Below are 25,798 nucleotides of genomic sequence, written 5' to 3'. Positions count from 1 at the left end.
TTACTCATTTACGACGTCCTTATTTTAAAGAAAAATATAAATTATTTTGTTGGAGAAATTATACACTTTGAATACCATTGTCAATAGCAATATAAGTTAACATTCCCTAAGAATATTTAAATATTATTTATTACTTCCATAAGAAAACTGTATTCCATATTACTCATAATCTACGCAAATTATTTATTTTAAATAAGTGTTTTTATAAATTAACTATTCTATCGAATAGTATATTAATATTGCTTAACCCCTGCAATAACTGTTTTTACTATGCAAATAATATTTAACAATTTTAGAATCAATCTATATCTAATAAAACAAAATCAATAAAATCATTAAAATCATTTTTCTACGTGCGAACAATTGAAAATAATATATTTTCGAGAGCATACTTTACTGACTTATATTATATTATATATATACATTATACATACGGTAATGATTATATTTTACAATATGTATTCATATTTTTTATTACCATTAAAAAACTATACTCATTATTTAACATTATATATTTTGTATGATTGTAAATCAATAATTAAGTGAAGCATATGATTATAAGAGTAATATTGATATAAAATAAAATTCGTTTAGTGCATATAATTCCTAGTGAGAAATTTAATTTCCAAATCAAATAATAATTTAGAGGTATCTTGAGCTAGATATTAAAAAGATAAATGAACATATATAAATGATATTGGTAATACAATAAAAATTGTTAATTTGGTGTCTATAATATAACATAGATAATATATATTATAATAAAACTAAGTAAAACAAAATGAAAAACAAATTGTATCATCTATTATTATTATAATTTTTATAAATTAATTGTTTCGTTCATACCGGTACTTGGAGTAAAATATTTTTAATTTTATATTTTTACTTTTTTAATTGCTTGTGCATCATGTACATTGATTTCTCTATGGTTAGCTATTTGTTTCTCATTAAAACATGTAATAATAATTAATTAAAATTATAATTAAAAAAAAATAATAATAATAAGTGAAAAATAAGTATGATAATATATTATTATTGTCAAACCGTTCGGATAGATTTTTATTAAATTCGAAAGTAAAAATATTCTGTCGTTTTTTTCTACCTTGTCTTTTATTTAGAAGTAAATACCAGGATTATAAAATATTGTCATTGAAAAAACTCTCAAAATATATTTTATAGATCAGAAATTTTATACATTAATGATAATAAATGTCTTAATAATCATTATTAAGCATCGTCGCATTCTATATATTACTACCGTTTGGCGTGGATTTATACACAACCCATTATAGTCCGTATCGGCTTAAACTAATGGTGCCTTTTCGTAATGCTCGCGTGGTTTTAGACGGGTGGCAAAAGTGTTAAGTAAAGGGGCATTTATTTGAGTAGGGAAGACGTGTGTTTGACGTTGTATCCAACTCTAATTTCTAAAAAGAAAAAAAAATACTCTTGCTGACTATACTAAAATTAAACGGGTGGGAAAAACTTTATAAAACTGAGATTAAAATATATTATGTGTTTAGTATGAACTATGGACTGGTATAGTATTTTGACATTTATGCACGAGATGTCGAGGCGGTCGATTCAGTAATTTGGAGAGGCGATAGATGACTTTTTATCGTTAAACAATATTGTGGTAGCTTCTAGGCCACCTACATTATATTTTCATGATTATGGCGCTTTCATTTAAGAACCAAATGGGTGATGTCCCATCCGAATCTTTAATGTCCGTTTAATCGCTCATTTCGAGGGTATGAATAATGATTAATTTTTAGTCTTTAATGATTCTCCGTTGTCATCAACAACAAACATTTTGATGCACACATTTCTATACTTTGAAAATAATATTAACATAAGGAGTAAAGACCTACTAGAAAAATATGTCAGATACCTGCCGTGTATAATTTTTCACAGTTAGTTTTTACCATATTTCGGTTTTCATTCAGTTATTTGAACAGAGATCAATAACAATTATTTCAGAAAAAAATCAGTAAAAACTGACAGCATAAGTATTGTGACTGAAAAAATGTGTTCATAATAAAAACCTAAGTATTACGAAAAAATATATGATATTTTCCTAAATACAACTAATGATCAATACAGTTAATAACATATAACTGAAAATATGGTCATGAAGCCAACATATTGTTGAACGTTAAATCAATAATACATAATATATAAGTGAGAGAATGATTATATTTAACAAATTAACGTTATACGTTAATACAATGTTGTATATTACAACAACATATAATATACAAATATACACAAATATGGAATAGGTACCTAGGTATATATTAAATTTAAAAATACTCCCATGGATTATTTTTCAAAGTTAATAAAGTTCAATTTTTATGTTCTTCGAAATATTCTATTTTTTTAGATTCTAAGTGGAGCGATGAATGTATTTATTTTACAATGATGTGTATTTTTTTTGTACAAACGAGTACACGGGTACACAATAAGTTTTCATTAAAATTCTTGGATTTTCAACATATATGTTGGTTTTAGATACAAATTTGCTCTAGTTTTTGTTCTTAGTTCTTATTTTTTATATTATGAGAAAAACTAAATAATTAAATTAAGGAAAATTGAAATCTTTACTAAATTGATTCTTTATTTTAAAATAATTTAAAAACGATTGATCACGAAATCTTGAATTTTTTTACAAAATTGTAAATTATAATTTTCTATATAAAACTATGGTAAAATTTCAAAATATTTGAACATTTTTTTTACAAATTAACTTTGCAGATAGAAATAATCATATAAAAAAAATTTATACTTAAACTTTGGAAATTGAATACTTGATTTTTAATAATTTTTTTTACTTGTATAAGAAACCAATTTAATCTTTTTGAGCATTTTGACTATTTATAGTCATGCTGCATTTTCAATTTTTTTTATATTTTAAGTTTCGAAAATGTAATACAATTATTTATAAGAAACCATAAATAGGTTATCCTAAAACGATAAAATCTAAAAAAAAAAATACAGACAATTTTTTTTATACATTTTAATTTTAAATTTCACCAAAATAACTTATTTTAAACAATAAAATATAACAATATATATTAGGTATGAATCAATTTTTTCTGTTTTAATTTATTTACAAAAAAATTTATAAATGTTATAAATGTTTGTATTATAGTATAAATGTATATTATTATAGTAACTAAATACTACATAATCCAAGAAAAATTTATAACAACCTACTGTAATACAAAAAAAATGGCTAATAGCTATATATATATATATAAATATATTAAAAAAAAAAAACATAACAAGAAAATTTATTTAGTGATATTATAGGCTGACAGACTGTTTCCGCTCAGGATCCTTTTTCACATACAATGATATATCATTGAATTCAAATTTAACACTCCCATAATAGTGACCCATTTGACACTTAATGTACAGCTGAGCAGTATCCACTTGCCTACATTTTTTTATGAGGGATTTGTCTGCCTGCTATCTTTTAAGTTAAAATGACTAAAAAAAAGTTGGTTTGGGGTTATATAAATTTATATACTTGAATAAATCAAATATATATACAAGCCAAAATAACCTTGAGTAATCTTTGTTGCTGTGCTAAAATATTATAGTGTAACTCACAGAGACCAAATATTATATTTTTTGTTTAAAACGAATGTTTGTATTTTTTGTATAGATTGTAAATAAAGTTTTTAAAATCATAATAATAATAAATAAATAATAAGTTCACAATGTGATTGTCGATAATATTCTTTTACATAATATCTCCATCGATAGTAATATATTGTAATATTATTTTCTTATTCACATATAGAAAAATATTTAATGAATAAAAAAAAAACTTAAAACATGTTTATCTTTGTGTTATATTATGTACCATAATTTTATCTAACGTAATTTCAAGTTGAAAAATTACATTTTATATTTTTTACTTTAATAATTTAGTTCATACTATACAATACACGAATACCTCACTACAAGCATATACCTATTATGTTTATTATTATTATTTTTTTTTTTCATTAAGTTTTTTTTATAAAAGATGTAATTTTAGAAACTTGAAAAAACAAGAAAGCTATATTGATTTATATAGAAACAGGTTTTTCTTAAAAACATGCTTTTTGAGATTTAACCTACAATATTTTCTAGCTATATGTTTTTTTTTATATTTTTTATGTATATATATATTAATATATACATTTTATCAACATTTTACAACAAACAGTTTGAACTCAGTTTGTTTAAACATTTTTAATAAATATCTTACATTATAATAAATTAAAATGTTCATAAATTAATGTAGGTAGTTTGATATTTTTAAATATTAAATATACTGATGAACATAAAGCATTTAGATATAGAACAATATTTTGTAAATCCTATGTGATCGATAAAGTATTTAAATCGTGTTTCTATTTATATTACGAGTTTTCTATTGTAATCAAATTTTATTTAACGGAGAGGTCATTTAACATTTTCAAGAAAATACAGTTTATTTAACCGCTTCAGGTAAAACTACTACCCGTGTTAGATTAACAACCATGTAGTGGCTTAACATATTTGTAAACATTTTTAATTTTGCTTTCAAATTATTTTTTAATTATTTTACTTCTTTATAAAATATTCAGTCATACTGTTTAATACCATAGTATTACAAACAAAATGATAATTGATTCTAGCACAAAATTCTAAAAAAAGTGAATATTATTTGAAATGTTCAAATTAAATGTAATTAAAAATGTTACATTATAAACATATTATAATTTAATTTATAAATATTGTTTTTATGTTGGTAATTTTCTGTGCTTCTGTACAATTTTGGTTATTGTATTTATTAGATATAATAACAATGTGATTTTGTTGGTAAAAAATAAATGGCGAAATAACTTAAATTTATACTTACAACCTAGATTAGGCGAAATCCTTTGACAGTGATTAGTTTTGTAAGCGTCATTATAACGAGACTTATATTATATTTATATATGTTTCATACTTTTGTTTTATTAATTTGAAAAATGTTCAATATTCCAACATAGGTATAATATGTATACCTACGTATACGTTTTGGTTATATAAATTATATAATATTATATATTATTTGTTTAATTTATAATAAAAATATAACATTTAAATGAAGAAAAAACGTCTAATATTATATTTTGATATTTGTTTGTCAACAATAACGACATGGTGAAACTTGACAAATGTAGTGCGTTTAAAGCCGTTTTTAATAATTGTATTATACATGATAATGTGTAATATAATATAAAACTTCAGACACATTCAAACAATATTTCACAAAGAGACAAAGTAATTATTTCAGTAGGATTTTGTAAACACTTCAACATAATATCTAACATGTCCTATCACATCATTGCTATTATTATTATTATTATTATTTCGTTGTCTTGGATCAAACAGTTTTCAATTTTCCATTTCATTGTGTGTAATATTAGTATTACATTATAACTATCAGTAATTTGGAAAAAGCAATATAATAATTGAAATATCTATTAACTTGTTACTACTTATAATATAATATTATAGATAAGTGCCTATAAGAGACAAAATAACTATACATGAACAAAAAATATAATCAATGTACAGCATTATTGTACATGGAAAAAAAAAATTTAATCTACGAATTTTTAAACAACCAAAAGATACAAATAAACTCCATAATATATTATTACTGTATAGACGCAAGCTAATCATGATATTAGTATTAATAACGGTATTAAATTTATGTTCCCTATAATAACTTATACATATATACATGACTATTTTATTCATGGGACGGAAATAAAGTACACTTATATAAAACGCATATTAAAACTGTTGTATTTAAATCGAATAAAATATAATACGTGAAATGAAATTCCACAATTATTTAAAATATTCTATAAATAATAATTTGATAAAAAAAAAATGTAAATAAAAACAAAAGAATTAAAACAATGTTTATTAACTATTACAAAGTTAGGTATTTAGTAGTGTAAGACCAAACATATTTTCAAAATAATTTGTGGGAGATCGGGAGATATGTTGACCTAAGAAATTTCCAGGATTCTGACCATTCACCATGTACTATGTACACATTTTTAGTACAGTGCAAGAGGTAGATGTGGTAAGTGGTCACTGATGGATTTTAAATTCCGATATTAATTGTATTAAAAAAATAAATAAATACATAAACGACATTATGAGGAGGAACGTTTGACCATCGCTTACTCGTATAATATTGCTTAATAACTAGGTATGCAGTAATAAAACATGTTACCTAAGCAATGAATATAATTTGTATTATACACCACATTTTAAATATTATTGTACTTGCCATCTCACTACTATCATACGGCTAAATGAAATATTCTAATTTTAATTCGAATACAATTTACGTGGGACATCGTTCGTCCATTTTGTTCACTGTATTAGTAATTATATTATTTTGAAACGTAATCTAATTAAAAATCTTAGTACAATATTATTATATATAGATGTATAATATTATATTAATATGCTATTAAATGTCATGTACATTATATACTAAACCGTAATTTAATATTATGTCTTACTATTTTAATTTACGACTTGATAATATATATTATATTATATATTGAATGTATTATACTGTTGCATCCGTATATACACGTAGTGCATGAGCAACAACAACAACAGATATATAAAATTAACTACATTCGAACGAAATATTGTTAGTAGGTATTTCGCCAAAATGAAATTTCCAAGTACAATAAGAGATTAGGATAACACGGAAAATAGAAGACCTGAATGATCAAACGAATATAGTTGTTTTTCTTAGGAATAGTCAACTAAGCTAGTTTGATCATAAATAGAGATCAGAAGGTCCCATTGTGTTCTTAATAAGGTGGAAAAACGACGATAAGGACAATCTAAAGGAAACAATGGAGAGAGAGTATGGCCAAATATTTTTCACGATTAGAAAGAGCAAAATGTAGATCAAAAAGTGAATTTAAAAGGATCGATGATGGAGTTATTTATTAGTTTCAAACTTAATGGACCACGTTATGTAGCCAAACAGAAGAAATAAGAACTTTAGCATTATTAGTATATTTCTTATGGCATCTATAAATATGTCAATTTGTAGCAGTGGTATATTTATAGAGGTGAATATTTTTTATTAATCTATTTCAGTTCCTTTTTAAAATTATTTTACCCCACATAAAAATACATAAAATAATAATATTTAAAACTAAGGAGGTACTTATTGTAATGAAACTTTGAAAAATAAATAACTGTCTACTGACGTTTAAATTTTAACTATAACTTGGTTCGTTTTCTTAGAACGGGTTGACAAACATTTTTGTATAAACAAGATCCTAGCTATGATCCTTTTCTAGTAAATCAGATGGAGTTGGAAATTAACGATTGGATTACCATTACGTTTTCTTATTAGTTATTAGTTTAATGAATATAAAACAAGTTAAAAAACTTTTTTTTTAATCTCTACGTCTAACATTCTTAGAATTGTGTATTAATATTTAATTTTATAGTTGAATATAATATTTGCATAGATAATAATATAGTAGAGGTGTGGAAAACATGATTATTTCCACGAGACACATGACAGAATATGATACCATAGATAGTATGATACCAAGAGCCAAAATATTTATAAATACATAATATAATTTAATATTTTTTTAATAAATTTATTTATACCTACAAAAAAAAATTAAAATTTATAATAGTAATAGTAAATTTTGATTTTATAAATAAGATGTGAGTCATATCTAACTTTGAAAATAGCTTGCTTAACATATCCCACGTACCGTAAGTTGATCACCCATGGAATTTAATAATAAATATGAAACCATTACACATACATATAACATTTCAACAAGCGTATAAAATATGTAGTGATGTAGCGTTTTCCAGGAAGTGTATGAGGATAGGGATAGGTGGATTGACAAACATTTCTCATGGGCCTATGAATCATAATATTTATTATCCACACCCTAAAAAAAAAAAAAAAAAAAAAATTAAAACACGCCAACTCTGATTTTTGTATTTTTATATGTTTTTGTACAAACAACTGCAGACTGCACTATCAATTTCGATCGGCAAGTGAAAGTTTAATTTACTGGGACTCCGATCTAAACGAACGGAAATCGGACACCCTCTCCCATTTCCATCAACAAATGTGTGTCTACCGATGGCGACATCCCCGAGTGACATTTACTTAACGGCCTCTTTTAAAATCGATGCAGACATGAAAAAGGTTGTTGAAGGAAAACGCTGTCATTTCGTTTCATCGTTATAATATATGATATATGTATACCACTCTGTTGTATTCGATCTGTATAATATAATAGATATGATCTATAAAAAAAAATAACCCTCACCCATACATGTGAATACCCTCAATATGACATGAATATTTCACCACGCGTACATCCATGGATAATAGTTCAAACGATTAATATGCCACCACTACGATATCTAAAAAAACCCCTAATAATATATTTTGAGGATACTGATCGTATTAAATAAAAATGTTATAAATTACATGCAAATTTGTTACACCTGCCTTATATTTATATTTTATACACACACATAATACAATATTATATTATAGTAAATGAGTATATAAGTAGATACTCTTATATTTACGTTTAAAATTTTAACTGTAATTTTTATAGAATTATTTATATCTTTTTTCAATATTTAAATTTAAAATTTAACAATAACTTTAAGTATTATCTAAAAAAACACTATGGAAATATTTGATGGTATGGTGTGTTGTTACCATAACATTGTTTAATAGGCTAACCTCACAAATTGTCATTCTCTTACTATTTTATTATTTTTGCAATTTTTTAAACATAGATACTAGTCATAAATGTATCATATTAATTATTATTTTATATTATAAAATAACAAATTTATAAAAAATATTTATGGTAAATTAAATTATTTTGATTTTCGTAATTTTTGCTGTTTTTTTTGGTGATAAAAGCAAATATTTTTCTAATGTGGTTTTATTTTTTCTAATTGTATAGTTAGTTATATGTTATACATATAAATATATATATATATATTTTAATACTTTAAATTACATAAATAAAATAAAAGAAAAAATGGATATTATGTAAAATTAAACATTTTATTTAGTCTTGAGTAAATGACTTATACCTAGCTAATTTTGTTACCTATTTAATACTCAAATTAGTTTCAGGTTCCTACATCTTATGAAAGCATTGATGACAAACCGCATGTATGTAAAATAATGGGTTTCACAGAATTGCTGCAAACTATTAATATGTTATAGTAATGCTGATTATGAATTTTACAATATGTCCAAAATTAATTAAATTTATTTTCTACGCTTTACTGTGTTAAAATCACATTGAACATTAAGATAAATATTAGCTACCTACATTATATATGTTAACAAATCCATGTATTTGTTTAGGAACTTTCAGTGATATACCTAATAGTGCCGTAAAAATAACGATAATTTGTTAATAAAATTATGTTATGAAAATTAATTTATAATACAATTCTACATAATTTAGAACAATAAACTAATATATTCATTATATTCATACTTGTTATAATATGTATTAGAAAACATTTTCAGATTAATTCAAAGTTGAAAGTAACCATGAACTAGTTAATGATTATCTTAAATTTGTACTCAATTATTATTTATCATATTTTAAAATAAATGTAATATAAAATAAACTGTTAAAACGTTTTCAATAATTTATTAATTTATCATTGGAAATATTGGCACATTAAGTAATTAAGTACAGTTTAACTTTTAATAATACCTATAAACCATGTAGCTGATAACTATATTACTAATTGTAATAACATGTTATACTAGTATGACAATATTTTGAATATAATATATTAATATATAATAAGACAGTAATAAATAAAATTTGACAACCTGACCTAATTTTTAAGGTCACCAAAATGTAAAGACTGTCTTTTGGATTCTCTCCAGTTTATTAATCGAAATAACTTTTTGTTGATCCTAAACCACTGAACCGCACTCTAAAACTATAACTGTTCAAAAGTACTATAAAATACTATGACACTGCAGAAAGCTAGTAAAGTTATTATATTTTTGTTTTAAAATTCTAAAGCTTTTAAGCTTCCACTGTAATCAAATCAAAATTTACATTGAACTATAAGTTAGTGATTAGTAAAACTAATCAAACAATTTAACTAAGCTAAGCTAAAGTCCATCAAAACATTAACTCTTATTTTTTTGAAAAAATTCAAATAATAAGATTTAAACAAATTTATATCATTGTGAAATATGAATTATTATATTATTTTATGATAGCTAAAGATCATGCGTAGATAATGTATTAATTTAGCTAATGGATTTTTACCATTGCGCTTTTGACAAGACATAGGCAAATTTACTGTTTATTGTTTCGAAAATTCCCATGAACAATAAATAATGATGGTAATCTATTTTGATACTCACTATATCTTTTATAAAGGCATAAAAATGATCAATATCTTTTTTACACATTTTTAAGTAAATTGGATTAATGATTTTAACGTTTGTATAGACATATATTGCTTTGTATCTTGTATAAATGTTAAAAAAAAAATATGATAGCCTAAGTATATCGAAAACTATCATAGTTGTACAGGTTTTGACAGCTGCTCTGGTATCTTACCAGCTAGACACCTCTGCAGAATGATTGACATATCTCGTCAGCCGTGCTTAATACTCAAGCGACTATATCACGTATTCACGTCCGTTGTTGGTAGATAACGTTAATAATTAAAACTTAATACATATAGTAATTCAGTGTCTGCCACTGCCGTTAAATCTGAATAATGCGTTGAGGAGCGCTCGTTGCTGATGTAACGATACAAAATACGTTCGTTAATAACATATTATTATTTATCTATAGGTTTTCGCCTATACGGCACTTTTAGGTAGCTCTATTATGTTAAGATAAGCTATAGTGGGGGACAAAAACTGGCAACATGTCATTTTAATCGCAATATAATTATTTATCTACCAGTCGAGAAACTATTGTGAAACCTTTACATCAAATTTTCGTATTACAGTCATATTATACTAACCTAATCACAAGAATGAATACAAACTTTATTAAGAAAATTATGAAAATTTTTTTTTAGTTTTTTAGATTTTTAACTTATTTCGTTACTGACAAATATATGTATAAATGAATACTGATAATAAATAAATCAATACATTTCTGATAATTTACTTGAATTTAACGAAATTTAAAGCTTTATTAACACAATATGTTTTCGTTCTAAATATATAGAAATAGCTACGCGATAGAAGTATAATATGTATTATGTGCTCTATATGTATATGGTATGGTATCGCATAAAATAGGATGACTAAAAAAATGTAGTTCACATTAAAATGAGACTCATTGAATATTATGGCTTTGTAAATTTTTAGAATAATACATTGTTACGATGGTTTGTCTACCACATATTTCATATTCCTCAATGAAATATTAATTTTAGATGCATATTAACTCTGTGTAAAGTTACGAATGAAAAAATAAATACATTATTATAAGAAAAATATTTTTTTCTGAATATAACGAAATGACTTCAATATATCTATTGTAATGATTACCAAAAATTATCTATAATATAGAGGGGTTAGGTTATAATATGTTTATGGCATGAATAGTTCTAGTTATTTTTTTTTCACAGCACCCGTATTATTTATCGTACGCGCCTTGTTTATAAAATCATAAACTTTTACGGCGTTATTATTCCACTCATTACAAACCACTACCGATACCGTGGTTTGGAAATTTTAGCGAGTATAAATCAATACCCGCGTGTCTCGTTCAAATATTATGTTAATAATATCATTCTATACTGTACGTGTACAGTGTACACATACATAATATATATATATATTATATCACGAATTTCGGTTTATATTTACCATGTTTTTATGAGCATATTTAATGTAACGGAACGTGTATGGAGCCATATTCAAAAAAGTTACACCTGTAAAAGTTAAGCTTAAAAAAAACGTAATGGCATGTTGTACGAGAAGGCTTTTTCGTTATCGGTAATAAACCGATGAAAATATAAAATAAATCCATCGACGTGAACTGAATTAAAACAGACAGTTCTGAAAAAAAATGTGACGGAAACCGAATGTTAAAAGAGATTCCAGACAAGTAGGCTTTCTATTGAAAAACCATCCATTGAGTATAGCGCATCCGTCGGATACATGAATTCCATGAACTATTGCAGGACTTTAATTGTGAAGTCGCAAACAGTACGATCGAGAATATTATCAAGCGCTTGCCATTCTCTGAGAAACGAAGATAAAAAAAAACCTGGAAATATCCTTAAAATCGGTTTAGCAAATTGTTTGTATTAAAAATACTATCATATTTTATTTGTTTGTTTTTTTTTTTTTTTTAATAGGGTAAGTGAGATTTCAAATGTCCTGAAAAATATGTTATTATGTGTTGATGTTTTTTTTGTCTATTTTTTGAATAAAGAGAGTGCTCTTTAGAGTAAACTTTGTCATTTATATCTATTGCATAACATCAATTGGTTATATATTCACATGTATTCAACTTTTTTTTTTTTTGTTCATAATTTTCTTTGTTGTACTTCATTGTTTTCTACTCTGTTATCGTACATAAAGTCTACAGTACAATTCGATGACAGCTAGATACTAGCTAGTATACATGTTATCTAGATTGAAAGTGAAGGGTTTGTTTGTTTCTACTACCTGTTTGACACTTAAAATTTATTCTAAAAAAACTAAAATTTTGTCCATTTTCAACGTCAATATAACGCAACAATGTAGAGTTAAGTACATATTTTTACCTTTAAGTTTTGATTAGTCTTGTATTATATTACTATCTTATGTTTAAAGAGAATATTTGGTTAATCGTTATTGTGTATTTTTTTTGTAGAGCAACAATATATCTCTATGGCCTATAATAATAAAATTAATATATTCTTACGATTTTGTTACATTTTTATATTTTTTAGTATTTATAAAATTTTTGATCAAAATTACTGATCTGGAAATATAATGTAAAACAATTTAAAACAATTATTTTTTGTACATAATACATAAATGTCATGAAAGGAGTGTAATATTTTAAAAAGGTTTTTCTAAATCTAAAATATTTTTCGACATTTTATGAGCAATAATTTAAAAATCCAGTTACGCCTTTTAATTTCTAAAGACCACACATGCTCTATAAACCATTTTATTGTTTTCGGAAAAGTTAAACTTTATTTTATTATTATTTTTTTTTTTTTTTTGTTATTAGCTTTCAACAAATAGTTAATATAGCTCAGTTCTTACAAAGCGTATTTTTATGTAATTTAAATTATTAGGTACACTTATGACGCGGGTGCTTGTCTTTAGTATAGTAGTTTGACTTTCGAATAATACAATAATACAATAGTTTTTTTTTATTATTACAAACACACTATTACACAAATTTCACTTACTATTTTGAAATCGCCATATAAAGAGTATATAACATCAACTTAGTATATTGTGTTTGATTAAAACAAAATTATTTGCTTTTATGATTATAAAACATAAAAGATACACGAAATCACCAACGGATTTTATTATATAATATTCATATATTTATGATTATAAAGTATGATATTATTATATCTCTGCAATTATTAAGCTGTAATTAACTCTATGTAATTATTATTATATTTTCTTAAGTAAGGTCAATTAATATTTATATTTATTATTTTTTCTATCTTAATTTATGTTTTTAGTTTTTTACTGGTTTAAATGGTGAAATATAAACTTAATGTTTTGATATTCTGATAGTTTTCAATATTCAATCAATATTTTATGTTTCCTTTTTGATATAAGGCTTTTATTTTTAGAATTAGAAGAGTTTCGAAAAATAATCAACCACCGATATCGTAAATGTATCCCCATAGTATATAGGCTATATCAGTTTCCAACGATTTGTTGAGTTTTATTTAGAAAGCAAGAGCATTTAGCGATTCTGAAAACTCATAATTGGAACCTACATTAAATTTATATTTAAACGGTTATAAATTTATATGTAGGTATAAATGGTATAAAATATATAACAGAAGTAGATTAACACTCAGTAAAATAATTTTAAATATATATATAATCATTATTATTTTTTAATAATTAGAAAAATGATTACAAAAGCCACAAAACAGTTAGCGCATGTGACATATTTTGTCGTGTATAATAATAACTATGGGTACAACAAGTTTCAAAAGCTATCTAAGGATCACTGAGAAAAATATTATAATTATCTGAAGTTAATTAACTGTATTACGATCTGATCTTCGTTAAATTTAATTTAGCGCAAGTTATTGGAAACTAAGATATTAGTTCCTTATAACTATATTATAATTTAACTAAAGGGGAACAAGGAACCTAGATTTGTAATAGATTATACATAATTTCTTGTAGGTAAATTCCAAACAAGCTAAATATCCGGTCATTAGTTTGATTTATATACACAGTAATACAATTGATATTTCAATCTAATTATTAGCTTATATTTATATTTATATTCTACTATTAATATTCCAAAATATTTTATAGGTATAATTATTCAGATATTAAGTGCATCACTATTGTAGGTAAAACATAATTGGACTGGATTTAAGTTTCTAGTATAATTGTATTGTTTGCGTTATAATTTAAATTGTTTAAACAATAAAAATAAATAATATTAAATTGTATTCAAAAGTAACTTGCACAAATAAATATGTTTTATTCTTTTAATTTTTTTTAAACTTATAGAAATGTATGAACAACTTAATGTGATTAATTACAAATTACACAACAAATCTAATTATAGTAATTTACAATCAAACGAAAGGGTATGTTCATAATAAAACTTTTGAATCATTACAAAAAAGAGCACTATCCCCAATTCATCGTTACAAAATCAATAGCTACTACGCATAATATAAGTTCTGTATATCTTGTACGTAGTACCTACATAATAATATTCCAATATTTTATTATAATAGGTACTTCTACCACTTTATATAAAAAAAAAAAAAAATTAAATTACTACTTGGAATCTCGAGAACCTAATTATTGTAAAAGATAGAATCGACTTTTATGAATTTATGATAATTAACTTAAAATATATAATTTTATTTCATATTTCTTGTAATTGTCAGGCAAAATACGAAATTATATATATATAAAAATAGATTATAATCATGTTGATTCAAAGCTTATATTTTATAGAAATGCTTGGTATAATTTTGGTAAAATTAGGGCATTACATAGATTTGACTTTATTAGATTTTTGTTATGTAAATAATTTTAATTTACATTCCTAATAATTTATTTTTACTTTAAACTATATTTATTTTCAATAGCGAATATTTGTATACAAAATATGTTTTGTCTTGAACATTGAACACGGTTTTAAAATTATCAATGTAGGTACATACTATAAAAATAAAATAAAATTTACTTAAAATCACAAAAAGATTTACTCAGAATCATTTTTCTAATAATTATATAAAAATAAGAGCTCGTTCATGAAAAAAAAAAAATAATAATAATAATCCAGAACGAACTTGTTGATTTGTAGATTCAGACTGAAAGAATGAATACATTAGTTTTACAGTGATTTTTTTCTTTTTTTTCTAAAGACACTTATTGTGGCAGTAAAAATAATAAATGCTGTGATGCTCAATACTCAGTGTAGTTTCTGTTTCTAAATTCTAAAAAAATAATCAATATCTTTAGGGACTAAAAATATAAAAATACGTTATTTTGTTTAATGTACATATTAGTATCAATTACATTACCAATAATTTTACGAAAAATATTCTAAAAGTTGTCTAATATAATATAAAAAAACACTAGATTTGCAAAATGTGTTATACAATAGTAAAATTATAACAAAAGAATAATTGAAACATTTGTTTTATAACTATATTATAATGACCGATTCAAGTAAACAAGTATTTTTCGGAATTATCTTATCATATCGTTTTATATAAGTATAATTGACACATTCAACTTTACTATAAGAATCTTTTTTATATCATGTAATATTTATAATCGATATATTATATTTTACTGTTAAAGTTAACAATGTATGTATGAAGATTCGTTCAACTGACATAATATTAATATATTACACATAATGAGATATGGTATTCTAAATGCAATTAAACGATTGTAGTGACTAAAAATGTCTGCATTTTTTTCAATCTTATTTTATTGTTGTTGTGTTTGATTTATTACATCAAAACATGTGGTTATTTGTTATAGTAAAAGCAGTTATACTTTGAAAACATAAAACCTTTATTCAGAAATGACCGGAGGGATTTAAAAATATACAATGTAAAATCATATATTAAATATTTCGCCTCGAGTGAAAACATTTCATTTAAAAAAAATTTTGTTATAGAAATTTAATTTTGTTAGTTATTGTAGCAACTGTAAAAAGCTAACAAGCAATCAAAATATATAACTTTATGTGAAAAATAAATTCATTAATATCCTGTAAACATTTTTATTTTCACGTCACCCTACGAGTAATACTTAATTAAAGTTTAAAAAATATATTTTTTTTTAATTTTTAGTGCTCAAATTGATCTATTTTGTGTGTGTGTGTGTGTGTGTGTGTAATGTGTATTGTAAAATCTAATAATTTATTTTGTATGGATTTGCAACACTACCTACTCAAACCCGTTGTATTTGTAGATAAACACAGTAATCGAAATAGCAATAAGGGTATAATATTAAAACAGTGTGAACTGTTACATAGATTATTTAAATTCAGGTAATATTTTATTTATTTATTTTTCTGAATTGCTTTTTATTTTACCCCGGAGTAGTATGATATTATATTATACACTTACATTTGCGGTATTTTTACAACGATTGATTTGAGAACACTTGGAATAATCTATTTTTTTCCCTTGTAACGTCCCTGCGTGTTTAAATAAACACATTTTAATATATTCACAATGCAAATAAGGAGTCGCTTGTGATGAGTATAGTACGGTATTTGCTTACCTAATGAGCTGTTGTGTTTTCATTAAAACAATTTCATGCCATGCAGTTAACCACCGAATAAAATGAAAAAGTGATCAGTCAAGTACGGCGTCTACTATAATATTATTGCAATAAAAACATCAAGTAATTTACATACTACAACAGTGTTGTGCTTGAGACTATTGTGTTAAAATAATATTTATGATACATAGATAGCGTTTAATATTAATATTTTCATAATGTTTTCCTCGGGAAATTTAATAAACTATATGGTAATTAAATAATGAATCTACATAGTACAAATAATATGATATAATCTGTGTATTTGAATTTGGGAAATTATATATTTTTTTTATTTTTTAATATTAATTAAATAATGTATTTTTTGTATAGTTTCTATAAAATCTTTAATTTTTTCACAATTTATGTTAGTTTTTAAAATATGTTTTTCCAAAACTAAACATAAAAGCATTTTTATTTTTATTTTTTTTTTTTTGAGTAATAGACATTTTTATAAAATAATAAATTATTTCTGAGAATATTTTTATGATAGTAATTTTAAGTTAAATCCATTCTTATAGTATGATTTTATGTTATTTAATTATATTTATTTTTTCAAACAATAAATATTCAAGATTTAGAATATTTGAGAATGTTTTACAGATTAATTGCAGTGTGAAATGTATATTGGTTATGTTAAAACAAAATAACAATCTACATCATATACTTACTATTATTAAAAAATGTTTTTTTTTAATTTCCATTTTAATTAAAATTTTAAAAAGCAAAGTTTATACATTATTTTCTATTATAAATACCTAATTACAAAAAAAATTCAATACTTACAATATATTTTTTTTATATTGTAATATATAGGTAATGTTCTACTTTCTACATTATTACATAACTGATACTTAATTAACTTTTTTTTTAAATCGTTAATAATTAATTTATTTTGATGAAATTCTTTATTTAAACTTTATAACAAGCATTGTAATTATATGGTTTTAACGGATTTAATAATTATTATTGATATAAGCTGAAGAAGAATTACCTAAATGTTTTATTGGATTATGGAATTGCTCTTGGGACAGTAATTAATACAATTTTGTTCTTAATTACAAACAAATCAAGTTAATTTGATTTTATAATAAAAAAATATTACTTTACGATACTGTCTTGTATTATTATGTATCAGATTCGAATGAAACAATCTTGAAAATAATAATAATTCATTGTCATTGTAATTATAATATAGTTCCGTTAGTCTAATAATATAAACATGGAATAATGTACATAATGATTTGCGAACGGTCTTTCGGTTATGCAATATATATGGTAAGGCATTATGTAAGGATTAACTTTTAACATCCGTCCTTTCGCATTGAAGTGTTTTAAGAATTCATATGCTCACTGCATATAATATTATGCGAGTTAAAGCAGTATTTCGAGGACTATACTAATGGCTTCAGTAGAAAACGTGTCCATATGATTTTCCAAGACGTGCCCAAACTGAAAAATAGTCTTATCAATATATGGGTTTTCTTTTCTCTCTTTTTTTTTTTTCAAAAAATATAAATAAAACAAAAGATTTTTATGGGTATTGTTGTAGAAGGGTCAAACATTAACGTTGGCTTCAGTTGTGGCGAAAAAAACATTGATTTCAATAGTATATATATATTATATATATACCTATTACCTACATAACTCTAATTGTAGATTAAAAAAAAAATAATAATAAATAACTACATTGAATGAATAAAACCAATAGTTAACTGATGAAGTAGTACTATAAAACACCTTTTTCGATTTGGAAAAGTGAAGTTTTGTATGGTTGCCATATGAGAATAAACCTACCAGATTAGTTGGAGATAGGCCAATAAAGTAATTTATAATTTGTACCTGACAATTTAAGTGTATTTATTCTCCCAAAAAATAAATTTCAAACACCTTTTTTCATCGAGTTCGGTCTAAAATCAGAGTCAACATTATTTTGACAAAATATTGTTAGGTATTTGTATTGTACATAATAATATTATATTTTATTTAAAATGATTACTTTTAAATAATTTTAAGAGACTTTTTTACTGGTTTTAAACTGTTTTTTATTATCATTTCGGTATATTATAAAGGTATTAGCACAAGCACTATGATCTGCAGGTCGAATTATGAGTGGTTGGTACTTACTGTAGATAGAAAGCGTTGCAAATCTTTTACTACGGTTATTATAATATATTATTAAGTTCACAAAAAATTCGCAATACCTTTTTATTATTAATTATTAATTCAAAGTTAAATTTTTATGAATTTTCATCATTTTTAATACTTTGTTTAAGGTTATTTGGTTTACCGGTCTTAATTATAAAAAATGTTTAAAATGTTATAATAAGTTTTTCATAGCTATATGAATACATATATTTTATATGTATAGAAATATAGTTTATAAATTATAATAGATAAATTAAAACCAAAGTATAATATAATCGATATACCTATTTTATAGCTTTAACAAACTGTGGTCTAAACTATGGCTTATTTATATATTTGTTTTATACTTTGAACTTACTTCTAATCGCTCTTGGTTAGCTTTAATCAAAACCTACTTTATATAGACATTCAATTAAGTCAAGTGTTGAATGTAAAATTATTCCGAGACCTTCGGCAGTTTCTTTTGTTAAAAGCTCGTCTTTAAAAATAGTTCTATTTAACACTTCTACTTCCCATGAATCTGGCTATTTATTTTATCTTCTATAACCTATTGAATAATTAAATTTAAATCTATTCTCAATATTGTTAGTTAAAGAGTATTGCATATTTTATTAAATAACCGTTAATTATTTACTTCAATAGCATTACTGTTACAATACAATTTCTCCAATGAACTTAACTAGAACTAGTTTAATAAATAAAAACAAGAATAATTATTTTACCATACGTTATATATATGTATATATTAATGTAAACATATTCACTGTACCTATAATTTTATGTTTGAAATACAAATATCCTTCAACAAGTCATATTAAACTACCTATTTATTTTATTGAAAATAACCATTCTATATTAATTTAGCATTAATTTATAGGTTACTATGAAATATACTAAATATACGCTGAATTCATAATTAAGATAATATTGTATTATAATGTGTTATGAAATAATGTAGTAGGTATATCTAATACATATTATAGTTCTGAATAATATTACCTAATATGTTTGATAATTTAAAAGATCAAATGAATATCGCTGAATAATTGTATAAGAATTCAAGAATTCACCAATTTCAATAATATATTAATATAGTGTATATTAAGTATGAAATATATAACCATATAATATTGAATATCTAATACAGGTAGTAAGTGTAAATAACTATTTAATTTACTGTTAGACAATATGATAAGTACCTAGATAGTTTCAACGATTGATAGATGGTTGAGATTTAGCACGATTTAGTCGATACATCAACTGTATTATATTACAATACTTAAATACAATATAATATACCGAAGTATAAAAACAAGTGTGTCGTATTTAGGAATTCTTATTCTAACATTCATCATATGGCAATAATAATAGTGCTGTGTGATTAAAATTAATAAAATTATAACAAATAAATATTTGAAAGAAAGATTTTGAAAAAATATCAATAGTATATCAAATTTATTTTCATGATCTATCAATGTATATCCCTTAGGATTTTTACTTGGTTTAAGTACCAACCTATTCGTTTTTATGTGCCGTCATGACAGTAGTACACCACTACACCGGGCAATATTATTTTAATAATTTTTGTCTCCTGCCTATATTATTTTTTTCGACGAATACTATAACAAAAAAAAAAAAAAAAAAATAGAAAGTAAGCTTATACAATACGCATATATTGGCTTATAAAATGTTAAATACTTAAATACTTAAGGCTTAGCACGAATTTACGTATTTAAGTACATGGATTTTCTATGTATCGTTCACACGAACGAGTGAACACTCGCGTACAGGTACGTCAACCGCGACAAAGGCTCGATTTTCTTGTGACGCGCGTGAACACGTACTCGCATTTTCAAATACTATACATTTAATACCAGACAATTCAGTTGACACGCTCATATCATCATATCACAGAATGAATAACAACAACCAAAGGTTATTTGTAGATAGTGCAAATACGAGTACCTTTGTTTGCATTGTTTATATATACATATATATTTTTTTAAAACACAAAATAATATGGAAATTAACGAAGGTTCGTTGATTTTTATAATTAAAAAAAGACTTGTTATATTTGACACGACAACAAGCGATTATCCAAATAGAACCATAAAAATAAGAGTTTGTGGAGAGTTGGTTTCTATTAATTATAACATGGTAGATTCAAAAAAAAAAGAAAAAAATTGCTAAACAAACATTTGTTATTAATTTTTACCAATTTATTTATTCATAAATTAAAAAATGACATAATTATTGATATATTAAATTATTTAAATCATTTAATCAATCTAGTTATTTTTCATGTAAAAATTAGTTGTTGAATTTTCTTCAAATTATGTCTGAATCTCGCATTGCACCCCTAGTGTACAATAGTTTGACAAAACTTAACAATGGAATTTCATGAAGTGTACCATAACCTCTGATATTTACCCACATAAAAAATAGTTTGAGTCACATAACACCATTGAAACTAGAGTAGAAAGTGTTTATAATTTTAATAAACCGACATTGAATGTGGAGATTTAATCACTAGAATCGTTCGATCTAACGTACTAAATTTCTAATACAGTTTGAGAATTGGTCATGTTTTTCAAATTCAACTGAAATATTTATCCATTTTTACTATTAGGTACATTCATTACAACATTCGTCAATTTTCTTCATATTACTTGGCATACTTAGAGTATTATACTATTTAGAAAAGGTTTTCCGATTCTGTAATTATAAAGTAACTTGGTTACTGAGCGACTTGCCACCAAGTATCTGTAAAATAAAAAAATATAAAAATATTTCAGATTTTGATCGAAGTGATGAATGTATTGATTTTACAATGATGTTTGTTTATTTATTATGTTTGTATACATGATAAGTAGTCGGTAATAAAATTCAACTTAAAATCAACTTTGAGGATGGTTTTTGGTAGAAAATTGAATCTAGTTTGAAGTTTACCGTATGGTACATGCCAATATTTATACACTATATCCTTATAATCTAATTTCAGTGAAATTTCTCAAGAGCCTATTCTTGACATCGATTATTTTAAAAATATAATTATTTAACAGTGTTATATTATTATATCTTTACCAGTTTCTTCTTTGTACTTTTTTTGAAAAAAATTTATTTTATTTTTATTGACAATAATATTATATGTTGCGTGTTCAATTTTAATTAGTTGTTAGATTATCTTTAATTATAAAAAATGGCCATCAAAATGAATTGATTAACATTCTAAATTAATTGAAAAATTTCTTACCATGCTCCCTAAACTTGAAGTGTTATAATAAATACCTAGAGAAAGCGTTATTTTTAAAATTGGGTGTACACAATATTTTTTTTTTTTTTTTCCTCTTCTCATTTTCCTATATATAATCTATAAGCACATACCATCTACCACGTCCATTCTTATTGAAAGTAGTACACATACTAATGATTGGTAGGAAATAATAATCCAATAATTAAAGTTTATCCTGATTATTTTGATTTATTCACAAAATAAATCGAGGCCTCGACATGGCATATGTTAAAAATTAGCACAGTCAGAATCGTAACTAGGTTAACCAAAAAATAATAAACATTTTTATGTAAATATTTGTGATTGATTACATTTTTACATAACATTTAAGAATTATTCATTTTAATACAATATCTAATAACATAATATTATATGATAATATCAATTGGCGTATATTCATTTTTACATATCTCCTATATTCAACAAGCCAGCCACTTATTGCCACACATTATATTTTAAAATTATTAGAGATTAATGTGTGTTCGTAACAAACATATAAGGTTTTTAGAAAATCTTTTAGAATATCACATTCAAGAAATGTAATAATTTTCTGATTAAAATAAATAAAATCATGAAAGTTGCAGTGTGTGCTTTACTAAAACTACTATAAAAGTAAAAGTAATAGATAACGGGTTTAAGCTAAGACAAAAAACAATTAGGTTATTTAGACATTGTATGCGCAAGTAAACGACTATACATTTGAAAAGTTTTAAACTTAAAATAGGTGATAGTTAAATTAAATGTACTTAACGACAACCACATAGATACGAAAAGTCAAATATCCCCAGATAAATGTTTTTCCACATTGCTAGAAGTTTTTATTTTTGACCAACATTATTGTCACACATGTCTAGAAAAAACTTACTTAAAAAAAAACACATAGCACAATGGATACTATAAGATTAAATGCATGTGAAACATGATTTACGATGAATAAAAAACTACTGGATGTGTGAAATAAGAGGAATAATATATGGTCTGAAAAAAATGTGTTTAACACTGTATTGTGTATTGTATAAAAGTATAAAATACAGAAAGAAACTATAAGAACATTATTCTTAAAATCGGATATGAGTCTATGTTTTGAAGTGGAATATTGACTTGGACCTGAACTTGTCTGGATGTGTTTATTATGATACAGGGAGAATAACAATTGTAATAAATTTAACTTCATGCATTCGATTTTAACATAAACGATAAGATTATAATATATTTATCGGCCCAGTGAACCAGATATAATATGTCAAGTCGTCGTTTAATGTTCAGTCACAGAGTTATAGTCTGTCTCGAACTATAATGTTTATATATTTATTAATTAATCAACTACTATACTGATACTTCAGAACTGTCTATATTTACAGCCTTTGCACGATAACCATAAGCACTATGCAGATAGTAATCACTATAATCGTATTTACGTTCGAAATAATTGTTTGATAAGTAAATAATGTACAGACTCAAGAGATTCCCATTTAAGAGATAACCATTGTTAACATTGTGAGTGTAAATTCGAAGAAATCGATTACAAAATACTGATTAAAATGTCTTGAAAAATAAAATTAAATGAAAAATTACTATATGATGCTAATAACGTTAAGTTATATAAATTATACGATTGAAATATACAATGAAAACAATGTTTGGAATAATTATAATGATAATTTTCATCATTAATCCTCAAACATAAAAAGTTACAAGTTAAACATTTAAAGTTAACATTTTTAGATAAATTTAAATCTAATATTGAACAAAAGGATTTCTAACTATGACCATTTAAAGTTTTAATGAGAAGGGCAAAATGATTTTCGTTGTGTCTGCATAAATTGTGCACTACTTCATTTCTCTTGTTTAAACTTAAAAATTTAAGGTAGGTAATAGGTATAAATGGATACTGGATAGCCATAAAAACCACATCTCTTACTTGGGTACAATTTACATTTACGCATTTAAATATAATCACTCAATTTATAATAATTTATCGAAAGTGGTAATTTACACACTGTTGTGAATAAATATACATATCAGTTAGCTGCAAAATACATTTCAATAAATTATAATTTATAATATTACACAACATAATGATGTTTTTTTTATAATAACATGGATTCTGATAGTATACTTATTTAGTAAATATTTGTTTTTTTTTTTCAATTTCATTTTTATAAAAATGAAATTAATTTATATAAAGTAAAAATGGTTATTATATTTTAAAATTGAGATGAATATCATAAAAATTATTTCTTATGATTAAAATATTATAATATAACAAGTAAAAAATAAGCATGTGATACTTACCATACAAATTTATAAAAGCCATTTTAAAATATATTGTCCGTGGTTTCAATTTAAGAGTGAATTTTAATTTATAGTAAAATAAACTGTTAATAAAAAGAATTTATCTTATACAATTAAATTATTGGTATGATATATGTTTTATACAAACGTAATAAACAGTGTGCGTGATTGCCTTAACATTGAATTAATCATCAACATATTTTACTATGTATATGCTATCTTTAAATTGTTCATCATTAGCGATTGAATTCAAGATTTATTACAACAAGTGAAAGTAATGAACTCGCATTTAATTCTATTAAAAACGGAGGAAATCATTTTTAAATTTCCGTAATATAGTGATGGAAGGTTGAAAATTTAAGGGTCACGAGAAGAGAAATATGTATTATGCAATGAAGGGCTAAACTTAACCTTATACAACGACACCGATACTCTTATAATTCTAAATAAATATATATTTTATGAATAAACATTTAAAAAGCAACATTCTTTTGTATTTAATAGATTGTAACTTAAACATATTTTGATATATTGTATATTACAACGAGAACCAAATAAATTCCTAAATTTATATTTTACTTGTAGGAAGCATTGGTTAAAAATAAAGTGGGTCAGGAATGGCAAATCAATGGCAAGCTAAAAAATTTAAATATTTTTATTTCGCACACATATAATATATGTATATATTATTACATTAATTATACAGTAAAACTATGATAATTGTTTTCTTATAATATAGTTTATAATATGAAATATTTTTTGTGGCACTCTTAAAATAAATGGTTATTTTTGGCTCGTAGAGTTCAAATAATTTTCCACCCCTGAAGTAGGTTGATGATATTTTCAGTTATTTTACAATAAAGCACAACAATAAATCCTGAGAAATCATTAGCCTATACAGTAGGTTTTGAGTATATCTAACTATCACTGATATAAGTATATTAAGTTGTTAAGTTTAAATTTAATGATAG

At 23.9% G+C, this 25,798-nt stretch overlaps 1 protein-coding gene and 1 long non-coding RNA gene across 5 annotated transcripts in view; one reads left to right on the top strand and one right to left on the bottom strand.

Moving 5' to 3' along the window:
- Window positions 1–25,798, top strand: part of LOC114132690 (acetylcholine receptor subunit alpha-type acr-16-like) — a 198,802-nt gene that overhangs the window by 62,474 nt on the left and 110,530 nt on the right. The window lies entirely within an intron of this gene.
- Window positions 8,249–8,685, bottom strand: LOC126550071 (uncharacterized). The gene is made up of 3 exons (XR_007604086.1): window positions 8,543–8,685; window positions 8,395–8,475; window positions 8,249–8,332 (listed from the first exon to the last, which is right to left on the bottom strand). It is a non-coding gene; the product is annotated as an uncharacterized LOC126550071 (long non-coding RNA).

The sequence above is a fragment of the Aphis gossypii genome, chromosome 2, assembly GCF_020184175.1.
Source record: "Aphis gossypii isolate Hap1 chromosome 2, ASM2018417v2, whole genome shotgun sequence".
NCBI lineage: Eukaryota > Metazoa > Arthropoda > Insecta > Hemiptera > Aphididae > Aphis > Aphis gossypii.
This window is presented reverse-complemented; position numbering and strand designations above follow the sequence as displayed.